The sequence below is a fragment of the Danio rerio genome, chromosome 11, assembly GCF_049306965.1.
Source record: "Danio rerio strain Tuebingen ecotype United States chromosome 11, GRCz12tu, whole genome shotgun sequence".
In the NCBI taxonomy this organism is placed as follows: Eukaryota; Metazoa; Chordata; class Actinopteri; order Cypriniformes; family Danionidae; genus Danio; species Danio rerio.
The window spans coordinates 7,922,152-7,942,590 of NC_133186.1; the positions used below are offsets into that span (position 1 = coordinate 7,922,152).

Here is a 20,439-nt window from a genome sequence, read left to right on the forward strand (position 1 = left end):
AGTTTATACTTTCGAGTGTGCAACAGAACTTTATGCAAGCTTTGGTACATACTACTTCCTCTTTAACAGATCGTTGTGTTGCTTCGTTATGCCCCCTGTCAATCATCCACACACCATTCACATTTCTGTTGTATTTAATTTCCAATCCTTATTGGAGAAGCATCAGCAGGTTTGTCTCCCATTCACGAGTCTTTCATGCAGAGAAATCTCCCCAGGTCTTTGGGTAATTATGCATTCAGCCGTTTTGACGTCTAAACGCATCTTTATTTAAGTTCAGTATTGTTGTAGCAGATGTAATATTACAATTTATATATTATCTAGTAGGCTAGATATTGGACTAACAGTCATTCAAACATCTTGACCAAAGCTTCTTTTTGGTCTTGCTCGTCCATCATGTTTGTAGTTCGTTTACACTTTTTACATGCGTTTTTAATTCTAATCGCATTTAAGTCCAAAGCACAATGCATTGTGGGCAATATCAGTGGCTAAAGTATGGACGGTTCTACACTTCAATTTTTTATTGGAAATAGCAAACCATCCGGGAACCTCTGCCATATTCTTTTCAACACACTATAGTTTGGGACGTATTAATTGTATTTTCAAATACTACTTAGGACGCATAGTATGCGGATTGGGATGCAGGTCAAGATGATCGGCTGCAGTTTAAACAAAGCATCAGAATGTAAAAGAAATTTAAGTTAAGTGACTGTATATGTGGCATGGTTGTTGTTGCCAGACTCCCAGGAATATATCCAGTACCTCTTTGAATTTATGCCTTGAAGGGATAAAGGCAGTTCTGAACGCAAAAGAGGGGCCGACCCGGTGCTAGAAAGGTTCATTCATTCATTCATTCATTCATTCATTCATTCATCCATCTTCTGCCGCTTTTCCGGGGCTGGGTTGCGGGGGCAGCAGTCTTAGGAGAGAACCCCGACTTCCCTCTCCCCAGACAGTTCCTTCAGCTCCTCCGGGAGTCCCAAGGCTTTCCCAGGCCAGCCGAGAGACACAGTCCCTCTAGCATGTCCTGGGTCTTCCCCGAGGCCCTTCGCCAGGTGGGACATGCCTGGAACACCTCCCTAGGTAAGCGTCCAGGAGGCATCCGAAACAGATGTCCGAGCCACTTCAGCTGACTTCTACTCCGAGCTCCTCCCGGGTGTCAAAGCTCCTCACCCTATCCATAAGTGTGCCCTACCACCCTTCGAAGGAAACTCATTTCGGCCGCTTGTATCCGAGATCTTGTCCTTTCGGTCATGACCCAAAGCCCATACCCATAGGTGAGAGTAGAAACAAAGATTGACCGGTAAATCGAGAGCTTTGCCTTTCGGCTCAGCTCCTTCTTCAACACAATGGACCGATACATCGACTACAATACTGCTGCTGCACCAATCCGCCTGTCAATCTCACGTTCCATCCTTCCCTCACTCGTAAACAAAACCCCGAGATACTTAAACTCCTCCACCTGTGGTATGGACTTTCCTCCAACCTGGAGATGGCAAACCACCTTTTTCCGGTGGAGCACCATGGCCTCGGACTTGGAGGTGTTGATTCTCATCCCAGCCGCTTCACACTCAGCAGCAAACTATCCCAGTGCATGCTGAAGGTCCATGTTCAATGAAGCCAACAGAACAACATCGTCTGCGAATAACGGAGATGAAACCCTGTGGTTAAATTATGAATAGAATTGGTGACAAGGGGTAGTCCTGCTGGAGTCCAACATGCAACAATGCAAACCAGACTCTTAACAGATCGCCTCTGACCCCATACTACCCGAGCACCCTCCACAGAATGCCACAAAGGACACGATCGAATGCCTTCTCCAAGTCCACAAAACACTTGAAAGTGTGTACTAGAAGGGTGTACCTAATAAAGTGGCCGGTGAGTGTATATGATAAACATCACACATAAAAATTGTAGTAAAAACCTATCCAACCGAAGGTCTTTTTTTTTTGTTGCTCATATATATATGCCAAGAAAATAAATTCAGCATAAATGATTATAGTGCTATTCATTCGTTTATTCAACAATGATTCAATCCATTACATTTTTAAGTAAAACAAACCATACGCTTGTAAATATACTCTTTTCGATGCTGTGCCTAGAGTCCAAAATACAGTTTATTGTTTATTTTTGTATGACAGAAAACTCGAAAGAGCACCAGATTCCCAGCCGTATCCGTTTGGCAATGAGAAACAGTGAATCTAAAACAGCAAATGTTCTCTGCCTCTCAGGATATCAGAATCTAGCAGCCCTTGATCTCGACTGTGGCAGCGTGTGGATTGATGTGGGTAATGTAGTCAAGGCCAGCTGTTAGCAAGAGGAGACGCACTTGTGTCAAACACACTGACCCCCATTTCCAGCCTAATAATGCAGATCCATCCAGCTTCAGCCTGGCCCTGCGCTTGCATATGGAAAAGGTGTCAAACGCTCAGCGGAAAGCCAGTCTGTCCCCGAGGGCTCTGTCGCATGAACTGTGTGTCACCTACATGTCTACCCCTCAAGTGTGATAACAGATCTGTGTATGATCTCGGAATACTGCCGACTCTTTAGCCCTGTAATGATGGCTGTATGACATTTGCTCCTTGCAGAATATATTGGAATTCATTTTTGGCGAAGAAGCCTTAATGTTTCTTGACATTCGCTAGGATTTCCATGAGCAGTACTTGAGGATTAATTGCGATTTTCCGCTGAGCGGAAAATCCTTATCATGAGCTAGAGAACAGTTTACATTCATGTGGCATGCGACAGTTGATGTACAAACTTCTGCTGCATTTTGTGCTTGCCGCAGTTGATTTTCAATTGCTTTAAATTCAACTGCAATGGCAGAAAAAAATAAGTAATAAATAAATAAACAAAAACAGAAAGTCTGCAGGGTTTTCTTTTCGATGGAAGGGAAAAAAAATGCAGTGATAATATTCTTGTCTGGCTCAGAGGAGATGCAGCGGGAGTCTGTGATCCGTCAATGTCAGCCTGAAGACAGAGGAAATGGGCGACGGAAGCGGACGGAATGGCTGAAGTGTGTGATTAAGAGTAATGACTAAAACATTGAGGGAAAAGCTCGTCCTAAATCACTCATAAAGTGAGGTGCAATCGCTGCCGTCCCCCAGAACTCCATCAGCAGCCAAACGCCTTTGGATTTACTGCCTTAGAAAGGGTGGTCCTTCAGATGAAGGTTTGGACAGTTTTCTACATACTGTTGCCTACAAATAAACATCTTTAAAAATAATTTTAGCAACACATGCATTACAACAACCTTGCATCTTAAAAAAAAGCCAAGTAAACCCCTGAGGAGTATGTTTGGCTGTCGGAAATTTATTAATAGAAGCTTTATATATGGCGGTGTCACCTCCATGTCAGAATAAATTCACAGGAAAAGATGTCTTAAATTCCCCACGTGGCAACGGGATGACATTGATATCTCTAAGCCAACAGTTACGATTATGACACACACAAATGTTTTAATCGATTCGCTTGCACTTCACACATTCTCTCAGGTCAGCCTAACTCGAGGGATGTCTCGTGAGTGTCAGACTTGAGACTCAATATGGATTTTATCCTGTAATGGAAATGCCTTCTTTTTTGAGGGAAGATAAATTTATATTAAATCTTTTGCTGAATAAAGCAGAGGACATTTTCACTCACTTGTAAAGACCTCTGACATTGTACAGCAGCTCAGCAGAGAGATAACACCTATTTTAAATGACAAAAGCACTACGGAGTGTGTAATTAAATATCTGTCAGCAAAGATACACTCTTCCCTGTGTAATATGATTAGATTTGTTTTGCTAATACTACCGCTTCATGTAAACACTGATGGTGCAGTGCATGCACAGAAAGTGAACAAAAGACACATGTTATCCATCAAACCAAAAATATAGCAGATGAAGTCAAAAGAGGTGTTGTACCAAGGGAGGTCTCGCCCCTCAAGTATATTTGTCTTGGGAAAGTGAACTTTGAGTCATCAAAATTCACTGAAATTCCATTTCTGGGCACCAACGCCGCTCTTCTGCCAAACCTGTCAACAGTGGTATGTCAGACAGCTTTTACACAGCGTGTACAGGGCACAGCGTTTGTCAAACAGATCTCTCTCTCCACTTACAGTGGTCATGGAGTCCAGCACCTCGCCCATCTCATGCATCCAATCTCTCTCAGTGCCATCCATCACTTTTCCTCTCTAAACGGAGGGAACAAAACTTGCTGAAATATTTCAAGAAAAACAAAGGGATGGTTCTTAAACCTTCAATACTGCTTATGAATTTATGTATCATGGCTATTTGAAATATTCAACCCAAGCTCATTCTTAAAATGTAGTCCCGCGGACATTTCTGGAGACAGCGGAATACGTCCCGGGAGGTACGTACGGCCGCGTTTATTTTTTTCAAGCGAACGCTGCGGGGCGGTGTGACGCCGTTCCCTTTCGCTTGCCGGCCGACCGCTTACCTCCTTGTGGAGGGCTTCCCTGCTGCAACCCGTTTGTCTACTCAGCTCACTGTGTACGTCGGCAGGCTCGAGATGCAAAGAGGAGTTGACCACGGCGACCGGTTTCGAGTCCGGGAAAGAGCGGTTCCAGCAATCAGGTAAGACAAAAACAGAATCCCAAAAATTAAGTGAACGAGTTTCGTAACAGGGTGAGAACGCGGTGAAATCCGAAAACGCGGTAAAAAAAAAAAAAAAAAAAATCAGGGCTTTTATTTTTTTTGGACGGCTTTTGTAAACTGTTGCTCGGGTTTAGGGAAGCAAGCGGGCGGGTGGGTCGATCGGTAAGATTGGTTGGGTACAGGGAAGGAGGAGGGCGGGTCGGCCGGTCGCACAGTCAATAAAAAAAAAAAAAAAAAAAAAAAAAAAAAAAAAAAAAAAAAATCGAAAAAGCGCACAACAGCGGCCTCTCGCGGATTCACAAAAACAAAAACTGCAGCCATACGTACCCGCCAGGTTGTATTCCGCAGTCTCCAGAAACGTCCACGGGACTACGTTTCCACAATGAGCCTGGGTTGGAAATATTTGTCCTTGTACAAATTTAAAAATGGCAGATTTTGAATAGATATTAAATGGGTTTTGCATGGTGTGGGGTAATCTAACTTGCACATATCATAACTATGCCATTCTTTGTGTGGTTTATTTATAATTTCGAGAGGATCACATGCTTATGATCAACACGGCTGGCTCCTCATTAGCTCTGTAATCTGCTCTTTTAAATGATTAAGGAAGCATTAGAAATAATCAAGTTTTTCACTCCAGTTATTTTCGTCTTGAAGCTTTCCCCCGGGTTCCACCCACAGTCCAAAAACATAAACCATAGCTAATCGACTAAACCAAATTATCACCCAAGACAACCTTAGTTTACACTTTTCACAAGGCGACAAGCAGGGGAGTTCTCGAGACCTACCTGAGCTTGACCTCCCCTCTCACCCTTCTAACGAGAGGGAGCCCCAGGCTGGAGTATGTTACGACCTCAGGGCTCTCTCCCGGGACAGTATGCCTATTATGCTTTGTTGATTATCAGCTAAGTGTGAACTCTTGAAAGCCCGGTAAAAACAAAGTAACTTTCTTTTTACGTTCAAAATTAGATTTTTAGTCTGACATTTTGGGCTGTTTTTGTTGTATTTTCAGTCATTATTTTATAAAGGGCTCTTTAATGCATGAGCATTTTTCAAGTCTCACTAAAGGATAGTCACTAAAGCTCAGAGATAATTCCATTTATCCATGTATTTATTTTCCTTTGGCTAAGTCCCTGATTTATCAGGGGTCACCAAAACTAAATGAATCCGCAGACTTCACTGGCATATGTATTATATGACATATGTTTCTTCAGCAGCTATGATCGTTTATCACTTTTAAACCTGGAGGTTGTCTCAAACAAACTGTTCTACGAAGCAAGTTGAGTCAAATGAGTCACATCATGATCCACCTCCTTTACTAATATCCATACTGGTCTACCTATGCCAGTCGCCCGGTTCCCTACCTGTAAAAAAGTGCAGGAGATGTTGTGCAGCTAAAACATTTCCTCGTAGTCCATGGGGAGCCTCAACCTTCACTGTGGCATTTTGCTGAGGGTTTTGAAAAGTACTGCTTCATCCAATGTCATTCAATGAAACTGGTGCACAAATGGATTATTCCTGTGTCAACCTCTGCAACGGCTTTACCAACTACGATTCCTGAAGTGTGTCTGGAACATCCTTGAATGTGGGCAAAGCAACTAAAGAAACCTGCCGAAATGTTGCCGCAGCTCAAGAGGGGCTTATTAATGGTAAATAAGACTTTTATCATCAATGACTACTTCTCTTGTGATCTGGATCTGTTATTCATAACTGAAACATGGCTTTCTGTTGGGGATTTAAGCTCTTTCTCTGAACTGTTGCTGCCTAATTATTGGTTTTTAAATTCTCCTCCTCTGATTGACTGAGGAGGAGGCTTGGTCTCCATCTGCAAAAGTTTGTTTAACTGATGTCTTGTTATGTTGAATAAATAAAGCAGCTTTGAATTGCAGTTCAAACAGCAATTCAACACGTGTGCTCTGCTTCTGATCCATACCCCAAAGATTTTTTTTAATATGCTATGCTTTTGAGACATGCTTTTCTGACCTACAGTGTCCTCTGATTACCACTTTTAGTTGTTATTGTAGGCCAGGGGTCATCAATCTCGGGCCTGGAGGGCCAGTGTTCCTGCAGGGTTTAGCTCCAACTTGCTTCAACACACCTGCCTGGGTGTTTCAAGTATACCTAGTTACACCTTGATTACCTTGTTCAGGTGTGTTTGATCAGGGTTGGAGCTAAAATCTGCGGGACACCGGCCCTCCAGGAACAAGTTTGGTGACCACTGTTGTAGGCCAACTATACAAACTCACAATACAACCTCTGACGTTAATTATAGGCTTTAGACACACACTTATTTTATGAGAAATAAAAAAGGCTTGTGAACACTTCCGATGTCTATCGGTGCTCTAGATCTGCCAGGTTTAGAATGTTGAATGAATTTTTTTCTAGAATAGACTGATTATGCATTCACAATAGTGTGTACCGTTATAGGGGTGGTCAAATGTATATTTATATTAGGCTATCTATTATTTTAATTATTAACAATATTATTTACAAAAAAAGATCAGAGTTACTATTTCTCAGCATTAAGGGGTTGTCCACCATACATTTTGTTTTAATGTCCTTCAAGCGGGAATAAAGCATAATTATGGGGGTAATTCTTTTAACTCATATATCTGAAATAGACAAAGATATCAAAACAAATAGGTTTCAATTTGCAGTTTATGCATATTGACAAAAAAATTTACATCACTTTAGAGCCAGCAAGAATTACAAGTGAAGTAGCAGGTTAGCCCAGATGCCATAGTTTAGTGCCAGAGCCCCCAAAATACTGGCTTGAAACCATTCAATGAATTCAGTCTGCGAGCTCACTGCCGAGCAAAGAGGGGAAACGCTTGTGTCCAAATATCTGTAGAGACAGAGAAAGTCAGACTGCTGGATGGACAGAGATTGCAAGTCCTCAAGTGAGGATTAGAGTGATTGCAGTATGAGCTGGATTTGTAAAATGCCACAAGATTTTTTTATTTTTTATTTTTTTGTGGAAATGAAAAGCATAGTCTGACAACATTGTAGCAAGATATGCTGTAGAAATGTCAACATGAGCATTTGTCCATCCTCACAACTCCCTTGCATATGTTTCAAGAAAATAGCCATAGCAATATATTTTTGTAAATGCTACATCCACAGATTAAAAATTTAGTTTACTGCAAATCAAAGTAAGGTTACCTAAAATGCTAATTCTATTAGCTCACCATGGTTTCGTTCCAGCCTTGTATCATTTGATTGTGTGTGTCCAGAGCATTTACAAAATCAACGCCGTTTTCTATAAAGGGTGCACAGCCATATCACCCTGCAGCGCAAGAACGGTTACTCACTGAAGCTAAGCAGGGCTGAGCCTGGTTTGTACCTGGATGGGAGACCACTAGGGAACACTAGGTTGCTGTTGGAAGAGGTGTTAGTAAGGCCAGCAGGGGGCGCTCAACCTGTGGTCTATGTGAGTCCTAATGCCCCAGTAAAAGTGAAGGGGACACTACACTGTCAGTGGGTGCTGTCTTTCGGATGAGGTGCTGACTCTCTGTGGTCATTAAAAATCCCATGGCACTTCTCGTGAAAGAGCAGGGGTGTAACTCCGGTGTCCTGGCCAAAGTCCCTCTATCGGCCCATACCATCATGGCCTCCCTATCACCACCTTCCACCGAATTGGCTCTATCACTGTCTCTCCACTCCACCAATAGCTGGTGTGTAGTGAGCGCACTGGCGCCGTTGTCCTGCGGCTGCAGTCGCATCATCCAAGTGGATGCTGCACACTGGTGGTGGTGTGGAGAGACCCCCCTCATGATTGTGAAGCGCTTTGGGTGTATGGCCATACACAATAAATGCGCTATATAAATACACATTACATTATAATACATTACATAAGGAAAAGAAACGATTCAATTAATTTAATTTGTATTTCTACAGCACTTTTACATTGTAAATTGTGTCAAAGCAGCTTAACATAAAAGATTATAGTAAATTGAAAAAGTGTGTCAGTCCAGTTTTCAGAGTTTAAGTTCAGCTTAATTCAGTTCAGTGTGGTTTAATTTTCACTGCTGAAAGTCCAAAGAGTGAAGAGCAAATCCATAGATGCACAGCTCGAAACAGCAGCTATTCTAGAAAAATCCAGTCTAAAATTGTCTTCGGTTTCATGAAAAAATCTAAATCAGTGACGTAGTACTGTTTAGAAAACAACATTTCCATTTTTGTAAGAACTCAGTTCTCTTTCTGTCAGTCACAGTGACATTATATCTTTGACTGACGGTAGGGATTTCACTTGGGAGTCCAACCACCTCTGGGTATTCAGAACAGGCAAATTAACACCAGTGATACATATTTGCACTATAAGCCACTCCTATGTTTAAATATATATATATATATATATATATATATATATATATATATATATATATATATATATATATATATATATATATATATATATATATATATATATATATATATATATATATATATATATCATTTTAGGCTCCTGTTACCTCTGATGTGCTTCTAAAATATATTCAGATTTTTTTGATATTCAGAAAAGGCCTTCCTGTCAATTACTTGACAGATTTATCAGTTAATGACTAACTGATACTTAAGTGCATAATGTGTTATGAACATGTATATACATATTGAAAAAGGCTGAGTTATAATCAGAGTTATAATTCATTGTGAAAGAGCTTCAGGAAGTGTCCTATATATTTTTCTTAAAGCTGTTTCAGGATACGGCAGTTGCATTTAGATTATTTTCAATGAGATGAATGCAGATAGCGGCAAAATGTAAGCAGTTTACTGGCAGTGTGAAGGCAGCGCGCAGCCTCGAGCATGTAAAGTCCAGCTGCTTTCACAAGCAGAGTAAGAGTTGACTTGACAGGTAAAAAATACAAATGCTGTGTGAAAACCATGCTAAGAAATACCAAATAAAAATAACCCAAGCACATTTTATTATGCGTTAATAAGGTCTCTCACCAAAGGGAAATACAGTCAGCTGTTAACTGTGCTCATGGCACACAAGCATGGCAGCACACACTGCATATCATTATAAATAAAGAGCAAAATAAATTGCAGCATTCAACTTACTGTTTAACAATTTTGGCGGCTCTACCATTTATGTGCATTATATTGTATCAGCCAAAACTTGTTTGGAACTGCTATTTAATTTTAAATCATAAGTATTAGTAATATTATTTTAATTAATGTGTTACTTAAGTCAAATGTAATAGGGGAAAAGGAAAAAAAAGAAAATTCTGAATAATTAAAAAAAAAGTATACAGTTGAAGTCAGAATTATTAGTCCCCCCTTTTTTTTTATATATTTTACAAATTATGTTTAAGAGAGCAAAGGAATTTTAACAGTATGGCTGATAATATTTTTTCTATTGGGGAAAGTCTTATTTGTTTTATTTCAGCTAAATTAAATGCAGTTTGAAAAACATTAAGGTCGAAGTTTTTAGCTCATTTAAGCAAATTTTTTCAATAGTCTACAGAACAAACCATCACTATACAATAACTTGCCTAATTACCCTAACCTTCCAAGTTAACCTATTTAACCTAGTTAAGCCTTTAAATGTCAGTTTAAGCTGTATAGAAGTGTCTTTTAAATATCTAGTCAAATATTATTTACTGTCATCAGGGCCAATGTAAAATAAATCAGTTATTAGAGATGGGTTATTAAAACTGTTATGTTTAGAAATGTGTTCCTCTCTAAAATCTTCTCTCCATTACAACTGCTTAAAATGTGGGTTCCACTTTATATTGTGACCTTAACTTATATGTACTTACACAGGAACTAATAGTTTGTTACAATATACTTATTGTGTAAATACATGTATTTACTGTGTAATTAGGCTTGATTAAATACATTATGTAATTACATCTATAATTAACTTTTGTAATAACATTTGTAAATACACTGCTGACCATCCCTTACACCTTTACCACCCTTAAACATACCCATACCACCAAACCTGTCCATAACCCAACCTCAATCCCAACTCAAAAGCACCACAAGTGTTCTCAAATACATTATAAACACAGTAAGTACATTGTATTTATTTTTTTCACGCATAGACACTTAAAGTGGGACCAAAATGTGTTTTATGAACACAATATAAACTTGTAATTTCAACAGGATTTGAATAGGTCTATGTAACTTCTTTGCAGCTAATTGAATTCTAACATTTATGTTGTGTTTATCCGATTAAACTTATAAATTTTTTTCTCAGTGTCAGTAAAACACTTCAACTCAACAAGATTCTTCCTTGTTGCATGAACGGGTTTCTGTCTTGTCCATGTATGGCTATTAAAATCTGTTCTGTTACTTCAATTAGATTGCTCTAGTTGGCAGCATTGAAGTTTTCAGTTTGCAGCCAGCTCACTGTGATTTCACCAAATTACCAATATAGCTATATTGCCTTACATCCTCACAATATGTCTCAAAGTATCTTTTTGGCAGTTAAGTTAAACCATGTCGAGAAAAAAAAAAAAAAAACACACACACACACACAAAAAGAACGCTAACATTTATACATTAACACAAATAAACCTAAATTTATAAGTGCATTTGTAATTAACTTTAGGCTGTAAATTAGTAACGCAGAAAAAAAACAATGGTATTTAATAAAATACCAGCTACAAAAAAAATGTACTGAGTGTCAATGATTGCTCCACGCCCAGCTTATTTGTTCTTGCACCTCATTTAAAGGAGCAGTGTCATAACCGCTCCTGTCCTGTATCTTCTTCATACAATCACTTGATCAGTCTTGTTCAAGCTCATGCACCAGTGTTCATGCACCAGTAGGTTCTTTGAAGGGAACAGTGCAAAATTTTAATCGTCAACTTGCAAATGGAACTGCTATTGCATTTTTGCTTTTGTCTCCAAGTTACTTGTGCCAAAAATAAGTTGTCCATATAAAGTTGAAGTCAGAATTATTTGCCCCTTATTTTATTATTGCCCCTTGAAATTAGAATGGCTCCATCATTATCTATTTTTAAATCTTTTCTTAAAACACACCTTTTTAGCTTGGCTTTTTAAGGTTATTTTAGTAGTCCTTAGATTCTTACAGACGTTTCTCTTGCCTTATTTCAGTGTTCTTATATTCTGTCTTTTTATTTTTACCTTGTCTTATGTACAGCACTTTGGTCAGTCTTGTGACTGCTTTTAAATGTGCTCTATAAATAAATGAACTTGAACTAGTTATTAAAACTATTATGTTTAAAACTGTGTTGAAAAAAAGTCTTCTTCATTAAACAGAAATTGGGGAAAGAAATAAACAGGAAGACTAATAATTCAAGGGGGCTATAATTCTGACTTCAGCTGTATACATGTATAAAACTTATTGTGGCTATTAAGAAAATATCTGTGATGGAGCTTTTTGCACATCAGGTGAAACCTTGAAGCAGATTAGTCAAGTTTATATACAAATCCTGCTGAAAAATCCAGCTTAAACCAGCCTAGGCTGCTTAGCTGGTTTTAGCTGGTCAACCAGGCTGGTTTTAGAGGGGTTTTGGCCAATTCCAGGCTGGTTTCCAGCCATTTCCAGCCTGGTTTTAGCTGGTCAGGCTGGGAGTTGACCAGCTAAAACCAGCTTGACCAGCCAAGCTGGGAGTCCAGCCAAAGCCAGCCATATCCAGCTTAAACCAGGCTGGTCAAGCTGGTTTTAGCTGGATTTGGCTGGTCATTTTCCAGCCTGACTCGCTAAGACCAGGCTGGAAATGGCTCGAACCAGCCTGGAAATGGCCAAAACCCCTCTAAAACCACGCTGGTCGACCAGCTAAAACCAGCCAACCAGCCTAGTCTGGTTTAAGCTGGATTTTTCAGCAGGGAATATTTTTTACTTTTATAAGTAAAAGTTATAAGGATTTGTATGTTTTTGGGTTCAGTGTTTGTTTAAACCATAGTTGGTTCAAGAGTTACTGTAAACTGTTTAATATTGATTGTGTTTTCTTAACTCTGCTATGTTGTAATTATCAAAACTGAAATTAATTAAAAAACTGGAAAAATGAAAATAAAAATAAAAAATAAAAAATGAAATCCATAGAAAATTTAAAAATAGTAATAAAAATAAAAACTAACAAAAATTTCTTTAATTACCTTACTTTGGCCATGGGACCCACATACTGTATAACCTTCTGGTTATACAGCCACAACCCTTTTCTTTCTCTGTACTTTTCCACAACTTGTGTTCTTTTAGATCTATAAAACAAAAGTATCTAAACACAAAAACATCAATACATGGTTTATTACAGTTTAACTCTTTTCTCGGTCAGTATTTGTTTAGCTTTAGCTTACCCAATTCTTCTATATGCCACATGTCTTTGGACTGTTGGGGAAAACAGAACACCCGGAGAAAACCCATGCAAACTCCACACAGAAATGCCAACTGATCCAGCACAAGGCTCGAACCAGCGACCTTCTTGCTATGAGGTGCCACAGTGACACCTACTTCGTTATTGTAAACAATAATTAAATAAGATTTTCAATTCATTTAATCAATTGTTTCTGAGAATGTTTTCTTATCCGCAGACTAATTTCACGCTACAGCCCAGCCAGACTATAAAACCTTTTTCAAACTTAACAGAAAATAACACAGGTGTCAGAGAGGACGATTTCATGGTCAAACCATCGTAAAATGTGTCTTTGTAACAGAATAATCTACATTCAGATGCTGATGGTCTAGTGAAAGTGAAAAAGCACAGTCGTCAGCAGAGCACAATTACACATTTCAGATAGTCACAGACTGCACAAACACACACGCTATAGATGGGAAGGTAAAATGCTCAATTAAGCATGCTATGGTAATGGCTCCTCTTCCAGCCTGTCAGAATCCTGGAGGTGTACATGTTTTCTCTGCAGACAGCTTGATGCGCGAGCATGTGTTATTCTGCTGAGACTGGGTTCTGTCATCTCACAAATGTAATGTCCGACTATGGGTACTTGAGAGGAAATGTGTTTTTAAGGGAAAGATGTCGTAAAAGTATCTTAAAGTCTCTTCTAATATTAATATGCCAGAAGAAGATTAAGAAATAAAAAACAAGTAAATGTTATAGCATTTTCTGAAATTTGAAACGCATATAAATTAATTAAATAGACAAATAAACATTCTTAAAAAAAATTGTTGTTTACTGCAAAAAATCCTGGTTGCCTTACTTTTTTTTAACTTAATCAAATTAACCTTATGAGTCATTTGAACGTGTATTATGTTAAACTGACTTAAAATTACTTGCATAACTTATAAAATTAGGTTAGAACATGATTAACTTTGTTTAAGTTACAATGAACTAAAAAAAAAAAAATGCTGTTATGACCAGGGCCAGACAGAATCTGCAGACAATTTTTGACATTTTTGCACAAAATATTGTGAAAAATCTGCGGATTTATGCAAAATGATTTTGGGTGTATCATAACTAAAAACTTAATATGTTAAGTAAAAAAATACATTTGTAACTTTTATTTAATGTTTACAAAGCAAATCCTATTAGCTCTATAAAATACAAATGAACTCAAAGAAAAATGAATGAAAGAATGAACCTTGTTTTTAGCCATGGGACCTACATTTTCTCTGGTTATGAAGCCACAACTATTTTTTTTTTCTCCCATACTTTTTCCACAACTTGTGTTCTTTCAGATCAATAAAACAAAAATATCTAAACACAAAAACATCTATACACTTTTTATTAAAGTTTAACAGTTTTCTAGGTCAGTATTTGTTTATTTTGTTATTGTAAGCAATAACTAAGTTAAATTTCAATTAATTTAATCAATTGTTTCTAAGAATGTTTCCTTATCTGCAGACTAATTTCATGCTAATTTAATAAGTTACAATGAACTAAAAACATAAGCTGTCATGACCAAGACCAGACAGAATCTGAGGACATTTTTCACTATTTCTGCGCAGAATGGAAAATGTATTTATTTGGAATGATTTTGGGTGCATCGTAACTAAAATCTTAATATGGTAAATAAAAAAAATATATATACATTTTTAACTTTTATTTAATGTTTACAATGCAAATCCTATTAGATCTATTTATTTGATAAACAAGGCAGGTCTCCCAAATAATATACAATGAAGTCAAAATTCAAAAAGGTCAAAAGTAAAAAAGGAAAATTAATGAAAGAATGAACCTCGTTTTAGCCCTGGGGCCTACATTTTCTCTGGTTTGAAGCCACAACCCTTTTTTTCTCCCATTCTTTTTCAAAATCTTGTGCTTTTTCAGATCAGTAAAACAAAAATGTCTAAACAAAAAAACATCTATACACGGTTTATTACAGTTTAACTCTTTTCTCGGTCAGTATTTGTTTATTTTGTTATTGTAAACTATAATTCAATTAAATTTTAATTATTTTTATCAATTGTTTCTGGGAATGTTTTCTTATCTGCAGACTAATTTCACACTTAGTTTAATAAGCTACGATGAACTAAAAACATAAGCTGTCATAACTAAGACCAGACAGAATATGGGGACATTTCACTATTTCTGCGCAGAATATTGTGAAAAATTTATTTATTTAGAATAATTTTGTGTATCGTACCTAAAATCTTAATATGTTAAATAAAAAAAATAATAATTTTTTAACTTTTATTTAATGTTTACAATGCAAATCCTATTAGATCTATTTATTTGGTAAACAAGCAAGTCTCCCATATAATATATCTATGTAACGGGGAGTCTGAGACAGTATCTGAATCCAAATGCAGAAGTTTATTAAAGGGTTTAAGCAGAGACATCGTGTAAACAAGCTGAGGGTCGGCAACATGCAAGCAAAACTAAACAACAAACACAGGGGCAATTCCAGGAGTCTTTGTAATTCAGGCAAAGGATCAGTGCAACAACAATCAGTTCAAAACAGATCAACTAAAAAAAGGGGCAAATCCAGAAGACGTTGTGAGAAGGCAGGCAAAAGTTCAAGGCAACAATAAGCAGTCCAAAACAGAGCAAAAGGGCAAAGACAGATAACATACTTGATCAAGGCAGGCAGGCAGGGTCATACACAGGCAGTCAGTCATGAAAGTCTCTTGGACTAACGCTTGGTAATGCAGGTGAACCGGCAACACTTCGCAAGGAAGCATGGCCTGAGCTCTTGCTTAAATACAGCACAAACAGGAAGTGACTGCAGAGGGAGCGGAGCTGAGTCAGTAGCCGGGCAAGGGCTCCCTCTGTTGGTGCGGCATTACAATCTATATCTACCAAACGACAGAAATAATTACTTTATAACTTTATTGTAAGTAAGTCATATGAATGTTTTCATATTAGTAATTAAACTGAAATTAATTTAAATCTGAATAAATGTAAATTTACATGTACACACGCCTAAATAAATAGACTCGATGATGGGCTGAAAATCTGCAGAAATCTGTGGATTTCTGCGCCTGCAGATTCTGTGTAAGCCAAATCATGACTAATTGTTCATATACTGTTTCACAGTGTATTACTACTAATAATTCGAATAGTGATGATAAATAAACATGTGCAAGCAGACTAGTTGCATCATAAGGAATGTGGTTTTGCTAAAGTCTTTGTATCTAATCAGTCTTTATCAGATCGGTCATGCAAAAAGATTCAATGATGAGTACAGATACACAGAACAGTACCTATAGAGAAAGCAAACATATTTTTGGAGAGTATGAATGTTTGTTTTTAAGACTAAATGTTTATTATCAAACCTTTTAGTGACCTGTATTTGTGACTGTAAGAAGTATTAAAGCTTTAAAACTTTGACTCTTGAACTTTCTTTGGCTATAGTTCTCACACGAGAGAATCTTTTCTGTTCCGTAAGACCATCTAGATGGAACGGTGAGGTTCGAGAAGTCTAATGTTTCTCAATGCTCTTCAGAACAGATTAGTCATAGTGTCTGTGGATTATTCTCTCAAACTAATCACTGGCTTCACTGGCAGATGTAACCGAAATCAGCCCAGAACATATTACAGCCACGCCTGACAGCCTCTCTCACACAACTCATTACAATCCATTCATTCTGTCTGGTATTGGATGTGTTTAAAACAAGACAGAAGCTTATTTTAATTCAGATTGATACCGTTCCATATCTTGAGATGAAAGAGGGCGTTTCTGCCCACTGGTGCTCTGGCTGTCGCCCCGCAGTTTCATGTTGTGCTTGTTTGGCGTTCATGGCTGCATGCCTGTCAGTGCACGCCCAGTGACATCCTACTGTTCTGAGCACTTGACTGACAGCTCAGGCAGCCAGCACAAGCAGGAAATCAATAAAGCTGGACCCTCTAGACCCCGCTGCTGGACACTCTGCCAATCACCAGCCAGACAATGTGGGACTAAAGCCAGTTATGAACAAAGAGAGATCTAAGGAGCAGGCCAGCCCTAAAACGGACACTTACACCCTGCCTCATCTGTATTTATTATTTGTATTATCTTGTAAAATAATTTACGCCATTCAGGTTTATTCAAAAGCATATTCATTGAAAAATTATTTGGAGGTGTGGTGGGGGTAATACACATACCATGGAACATCTAACATGCATTTTTATATGTAAATATAATAATATCTATAAAAATATCTATTGTATATTTAAATTTAATAATGATGACAATAATAATACAATTGTCACGCTGGCAAACTGGTAATGCCTAGTGTTTGAAGTACAATGGCAGGTTATAAAAAACACAATTAATTTGTGTCATGCTGCACTGTGATCTAGAGCATTGGTTCTCAAACTTTTTTCATCAAGTACCACCTCAGAAAAAAATTGTCTTTCTAAGTACCACCATAATGACCAGTATTAAAATATAGTAGAGTAGTAGATAGGCCTTATTAAGCAGCTACAGCTCTGCACAGTTAAACATTGAGACAGATTCATTCCTATTATTAAGAATATTTATTATTGTCAACCAATTTAAACATTATAAAATGTTTGATCATTAACACTGCACTGTGCTTATAGGTAAAAACAAACAAACCAAATAAAATGTCAATGTTTTAATTAACATGTGCTTTTAAAAGTTAATTAAAAATGGTTGACTACTGTTCTTAAAAAGTAAAAAATAAATAAAAATAAAAAATAAAAAAACTTCTGCGCTTAAATGTAAAGTATTAACATATAGTAGCCAATTCATCAAAACCTGGAAATGTTGCTTGGAGCACATAAATATAGACTCTATGTCATCATGTTCATATATAAATCAATTGTGATAAATTTTTAAATATATTTTGCATGTACAGTATGACATATTGGATTCCTCTGCGTACCACTAGAAGGAAGCCCGCGTACCACTACACGTACCACAGTTTGAGAACCACTGATCTAGAGTCTTTAAAAATGTAATACATTTTAAAATAATATATAATATAATATAATATAATATAATATAATATAATATAATATAATATAATATAATATAATATAATATAATATAATTATATAGATATAATTTAATTATTTATTTAATCAACTTCAGTTAAAATAAACTAACAATCAATTTTAGATATTTTTATGTACTGGTTGATACTGCACTCTCAGAAATAAAGGTACGCGAGCTGTCACTGAGGTCATACCTTTTGAAAAGTTACAAATTTGTACCTAAAAGGGCCAAATTAATACCTCAAGGGTGCATATTAGAACCTAAAAAGTACAAAAGTGTTCCTCTTAAAATTTTTAGGTACTTATATATACTACCAGTTTGAACCCTTAAAGTACAAATGAATACCTTTTGAAAAAGGTACCACACCAGTGACCGCTTGTGTACCTTTATTTCTGAGAGTGTGTGCATTACAAGTGTTACTGTCATATTTTATTAACTAATAGTAAATATAAACAATAAATTGTAAATATTAATTTAAGTACAATGTTGTGCTTCTTTAATTTAGACAATCTTTTTAACTTACATCATTGTCAGCTAATGAGTATTTATAGGTTCACTGCACCCTCAGAAAAAAAATGGTACATTCTTGTACCAAAAAAAGGTACAAACCCTTGTTGGGCTGGGGCAGTACCTTTTTATGGGACAGAAGTTTAACTTAAGACAAAGAAACAAATTTGTACCATTGCAGTTTGCACATTTAAGGACATGATTTGTAACATGGAAAAACAAAATGTAACTTTGGTTTTTAAAACCTGCAGATACAATATTGTACAGTACCTTCATCAAAGGTACAAATCTGATCCATGAAGGTACAGTGACAAGACACTTTGTACATAAACAGTGTCAAATGTGTTCCTTCAAGAACTATTTAAAGGCTGTTTGCTATATCCAAAATGGGTCAATTTATTTTTTATTAAATATAAAACATCAAATTCATGTTAAAATATCAAACATTTATTAAACTATGTGAGGTAAAGCAGTGACGCAGTAGGTAGTGCTGTCGCCTCACAGCAAGAAGGTCACTGGGTCGCTGGTTCGAGCCTCGGGTGCACCGGTTTCCCCCACAGTCCAAAGACATGTTGTACAGGCGAATTGGGTAGGCTAAATTGTCCTTAGTGTGTGTGTGTGGATGTTTCCCTGAGATGGGTTGCGGTTGGAAGGGCATCCGCTGCGTAAAAACTTGCTGGATAAGTTGGCTGTTCATTCCACTGTGGCGACCCCGGATTAATAAAGGGACTGAGCCAACAAGAAAATGAATGTTTTAGTTTATAAAAAAAATTTAAAAAGTAGATTTTTGTGTGAATACACATTTTTATTTTACAATAAATAAATAAAAAAGTATAATAGAACTTCATAATTCATGTTTATTAGTTTCTTTAAACATATGCTTTTAAATGATGATTCATATTTAATATGGAAATTATTCATAAAATCTTGTTGCCTTTACAGTAATATTTATTTTCATAGATATTGTAATAAAGAAGGAGTTGTCCAATACTGATGTACCTTTTTTATGAGAACACTTGTGTATCTTCATTTTAATTGTACCATAAAAGATACAGAACAGTGTCATAAAAAAAATATTTTCTGTACCATATAAGGTACAACTTTTACAAAGTTACAAAACTGTTCCTTAAAGAACATTATTTGTATCACCTGTACCTGTACCATGTACCTGTTTTTCTGAGAGTGTATGTAAAAAAATTCGTTATTTTGCTCCTTTTTTCCGGCATAAAATGACAGCTGTTGAATTACAGAAGCGTACAGTAAAATAACATCTGTTAAATACAGACATTTTAGTTGTATTAGCTTGTTGGATGGTCATAACCACACTTTTTGATGTACCAAAAATATTTCCTAAAAATAAAGAAATATAAAAAAAATACTAATTAAGTACATCATTTATCATTAGAAAAAAAATAGGAATGTGTTAAAGTTTTAAATTAAAACCTTATTGTCATTTATTCCGCAAGTAACAACCTGTTCAGCATATTCTTTCCATTTGAACAAAACAAAAAAAATCAATAATAACAATATAATGTTGAGCTACACAATTTTTTCTAGCCTCTCTTGTTAAAAAAAAAAAATCTACACTTGAAAATTCATGGATAACATGTATTAAATGTATTTTAATGTGGCCCGCTTTTGGTGCATCAAACCTTTTTATTGATGGTTTTTTGTTTCACGAATAAGGTCCAAGATTTAGAATAAAAGTCACTTGTAAAATATATATTTTTTCTATTTAAAAACATTGCACAGTAAAACCCAAAAAGTTGGGGTAACTCAAACCGTTTGAGGAAACTGACTATTTGAGTTCAAAAACCAACTCTAGTGAGTACTGTGAACTTAAACCATTTGAGTCAATGAAACAAATTGAGCACAGTAAAACCCAATAAATGTCAAACCAACTGAGTACTGTAAAACCCAGTAAGTTAAGGCAACTCAAACCATTTGAGGAAACGGTAACAAACCATTTGAGTAAAAAATAAATAAATAAAAATCTATATGAGTACTGTGATCTTACTCCATTTAA

General features: G+C 36.7%; 1 long non-coding RNA gene across 1 annotated transcript; it reads right to left on the minus strand.

Annotated features, from left to right (window-relative positions):
- Positions 1-1,996: 1,996 nt before the first annotated feature.
- On the minus strand, positions 1,997-15,635 carry LOC141376688 (uncharacterized). Its single transcript, XR_012387420.1, has 3 exons — positions 15,538-15,635; positions 4,097-4,171; positions 1,997-4,012 (listed from the first exon to the last, which is right to left on the minus strand). It is a non-coding gene; the product is annotated as an uncharacterized lncRNA (long non-coding RNA).
- Positions 15,636-20,439: the final 4,804 nt, after the last annotated feature.